The sequence below is a fragment of the Triticum aestivum genome, chromosome 4A (genome assembly GCF_018294505.1).
Source record: "Triticum aestivum cultivar Chinese Spring chromosome 4A, IWGSC CS RefSeq v2.1, whole genome shotgun sequence".
Taxonomy (NCBI): domain Eukaryota; kingdom Viridiplantae; phylum Streptophyta; class Magnoliopsida; order Poales; family Poaceae; genus Triticum; species Triticum aestivum.
In genome coordinates, this window is record NC_057803.1 from 723,973,149 (window position 1) to 723,977,095 (window position 3,947).

The 3,947-nt window shown below is 44.7% G+C and overlaps 1 pseudogene; it reads left to right on the plus strand.

Moving 5' to 3' along the window:
- The first annotated feature begins 690 nt into the window (after positions 1–690).
- LOC123084421 (uncharacterized) lies at positions 691–3,493 on the plus strand (annotated as a pseudogene).
- The last annotated feature ends 454 nt before the right edge of the window (positions 3,494–3,947 follow it).

A 3,947-nucleotide genomic window follows, 5' to 3' on the forward strand; every position in this document is an offset into this window, starting at 1 on the left:
CATGGAGGTGGCCGCCGCGGCCGGAGCGGCGCGTGGGCGCGGAGCGGGGAGGCGTGGCTATCCTAGCGTGGAGCGGAGTGGTTCCCTCACTACTACTAGTGTGTCATTTTATTGCATTCTTGCATTCTCATATATAGATCCGATTGTTTGGGTACTTTTATGGTGACACCGGTTATTGACATGCTCAGAGCTGAGCGAAATAGGAGGATTTTTTATAATGCCTACAGCACAGTAGCTTGGGTGTGTGGTTTTGTTGTGGACGCTGCCACAAAGGGTCATGGCGTTCAGGCGTGTGGTTAGCGATGTATGGCCAGTTGGACCTAATCGGTGTATGTAAAACTTTTTTTTTCTTCAAACAGAATGTGCAGCGCTCCTGCCGTACATTCAAAAAGAAGAAGAAGAGGGGAGCCTTTTATGTTTTGAGATCAGTAACCTCATATTACCCAGTCCGCTGGTACCCTAGTACCCTACAGAACCCCTGGAAAATGTCATGCTACCAATATGTATAGCTGTTTGGCACACAATTAGAAGATTATATCCGGACAGTTCTTTTACAAAACATTATGCTGTAGGGGGTTTGGTGTAGCTTATCCCTCCCGACTGAAGTTTAATTAATTAGGTTTTTCGACAAAAAAAGGACTACGACAGGGTGACTCCATGTCTCCAATGTTATTTAACATTGTCACCGACATGTTGGCTATTCTGATTGAGCGCGCCAAGCAGGACGGCCAGGTTGCCGGAGTAGTGCCACACCTTGTGGATGGTGGCCTCTCTATTCTGCAATATGCCGATAACACAATTATGTTTATGGAACATGACCTGGACAAGGCTCGAAGCCTAAAACTCTTACTTTTAGCGTTTGAGCAAATATCGGGTCTCAAAATTAACTTCCATAAAAGCGAACTTTTCTGCTTTGGAGATGCTGCTGAGGCGGCTGCTAATTATGCTGACCTGTTTGGTTGCGCACACGGGCAATTCCCGATTAAATATCTGGGAATACCTATTCACTATCGGCGTCTCACCATTGTGGAGTGGAAACATGTAGAGTAGCGTTTAGAGAAACGGTTGAGCAGTTGGAAAGGCAAGATGCTCTTAGTTGGAGGACGGCTCGCGATAAAAATAGTACTATTGCGCACGTGCTCAGTTCGTCTCCGCCAAATATTTCGTTCAGGCGGGACTTGATTGACCCTCAACTTATGTCATGGCATAATCTTTTATCCCGACTGGATTCGATTAACCTGACACACGGCAGGGATGTTTTTCGCTGGAACCTTACTACATCGGGGTCTTTCACAGTAGACTCTATGTATCATGCGCTAATATATTCTGAGGTACCAATGAGTAATAACAAGAAAATTTGAAAGTCGAAGATTCCACTAAAAGTTAAAATCTTCATGTGGTATCTTCGTAGGGGAGTTGTGCTAACCAAAGACAACATTGCATGATGCAGCTGGCCAGGAAGTAAGCAGTGTTGCTTTTGTCCTCATGACGAGACAATCAAGCACCTCTTTTTCCAATGCAAGTTTGCACGTTCTACATGGTCAGTCATCCAAATAGCGTCAAATTTGTATCCACCCACAAGTGTTGCCAATATATTTGGTCATTGGTTGGACGGTATTTCAAATAAGTTCAAAACGCTAATAAGGGTGTGAGCGTATGCCTTACTTTGGTCGCTTTAGCTATGTAGAAATGATTTCATTTTAAGGATAAAAATGCTTCTCCTCTACATGTTATTTTCCGTTGTACGCACTTGCTTCGTAGGTGGTCTACGCTACAACGACCGGAGCACCACCCGTTGTTCAAGGCGGTGTGTATGCGGTTGGAGCAGGCGGCTATGGAGGTTTTTTCCCAACATGTGTGGCATTATAACCTCCGAATCGATCTACCTCCTTTTTGACATAGGCATAGTGTCGGTCTGTAGGACTCTACTGTTGTCGACTTGTCATTTTTGTTACTTTTCCTTTTGGCAGACTTTTGTTCTTTGGCTGCGTGCATCCTAGTTACGCAGAGGCCGGGTGATATTCATGATGTTTTTTATCCGTTTGATGCTACATTTTGAGTTGATAAAAGCGCCCTTTCTCGAAAAAAAATAATTAGGTTTTTCATATGCATCATTTAGATAAAATAGTTGTATTTTCCAAATGAAATCTACATCTCTGATTGCCTTATTGTGTAGTACTGTATTAACAGCCTTAAGCTAACAGTTTACTACTGTAGTTCTTTCTTCTGACTTATTAGTCATGTTATTTTCTGTGACAGAGAAGCTGCTGTCAAAGTGAGACTCTCTAAGAAACTGTGCCATGGCTTGGGCTCGACCTTATCAACATCATCCGTATCTCATGTGTGGGCAGATCTTACAGACAACCTGATTCATCAAATCATTGCTCTCCTGAGCTCATTCCATGACTTTCTTGCTTTTATGGGTACCTGCCGCTCTTGGCGTGCTGCAGCCTATTCCTTCTCATCTGCATATGCCTTCACCTTCCCACCCCTCCACCTCAAGCCAGATTTTTGCTATACACGTAAGCGGAGCAAGCTTGGTGTGTTCAGCCTTTTACGCGATTGCAAATGGCTGCTTGCTGATCCTGCCAAGAGAAACTTATCCCTTCGCTGCTCGGTGGCCCGAAATAGTCCAAATTGCCTACTGTATTTGGGATGCTCATATGGGTATCTTATCTTCTCCTACCGGGAGCACTGCCTCCTTGCCGATGTGTACGCTGGCACTAAGGTGAAGCCTCCCAAAATCCAGTCCAGTAGCAACCTGGAAATCTACTTTGACTTCCTTGTGGCCCCACTCAGTTCACCAAGCTCATGCCTCATCCTTTTCTCAAAAACATCCATGTTCCAATGGCATGTTGGGGCAAAATCTTGGTCAGAGCACCCTCTCGGGCTTGATGGTGCAGGCACATAAAGATTGTCATCTTTAAAGGTCAGGTTTTTGCCATGGACTTTTCTGAAAGGCTCCACATCATACAACTGGAACCTCAGTTCAGTATGCAGACAGTACAAGATTTGTGTGTAAAGGACCTGGATGTTGGCTTGCATGACAAGCCCTGGTTAGTGGCCTGTGCTGACACGCTTCGCGTGGTTGTCCTCTCGGTCACAAGTGACCAATTTGATCGTATCTTGTCTGGGACATTTCAAGTGTTAGCAAAGACAGGAGGACCCCTACATTTTCATGCATGTGGCCCGAAAGATGGGGAGGAAAGAGTAACAACATTTACATTTCGAGCAAACCAGAAGATTCCAATGTACCTTGGACTCCGGTTGAACTCGGTCAAATGGTGCCTGACTCAATTGTCCCTTACAGCTTCTCGTCTGGTGCACCCAGTAATCATTGCTCTCAGCTGCGGAGCCTCTGGGTGTTCCCGGATCTGGTCTATGGTGCCGGACAATGATTGATTGCTGGGTCGTGGGTGGTTTTCCACTTTTACGATTTTGTTAGCTACTTGGTCTGCTAACTCTTAATGTGTTCTAGTATGATTTAGTTAGCAACAAGTAGGTACATCTTAATCTTGACTCTGGCCAGTGCCAGTGATCCACTTGGTTGTGCCGCAAGTGCTATGGCTCCTTGCCAGATGTAGCAGCGTTTTTCACAGATGTAGAAGCTTGGCGAGGCTTAATTTTGGAGGTTAATTTTTTTTTCACATTCTCTGGATATGCTAATACTGGCCATTCATGTGTCTACGTTCCTTGATCTGTTTCTCTCTTGCTTTTGTCTCATTTATTGATGTCAACTCCCACGGTTTAATGCAATGTTTAGTTGCTTCTCATGCCAAAAAAACTTAAAAAGAGGACGGTCAAATCACTCATGCAGGGCTTTGCTGCAGGCTAACTGGCAATTGCTGCAATGGCTGGCACACATTTGAGTGGAATTTCAGTCATAACCCAAATATCTGAATACAACAAGCTGCGTCCAAATTTCAGTCCGGTGAATTTTGTTGTTA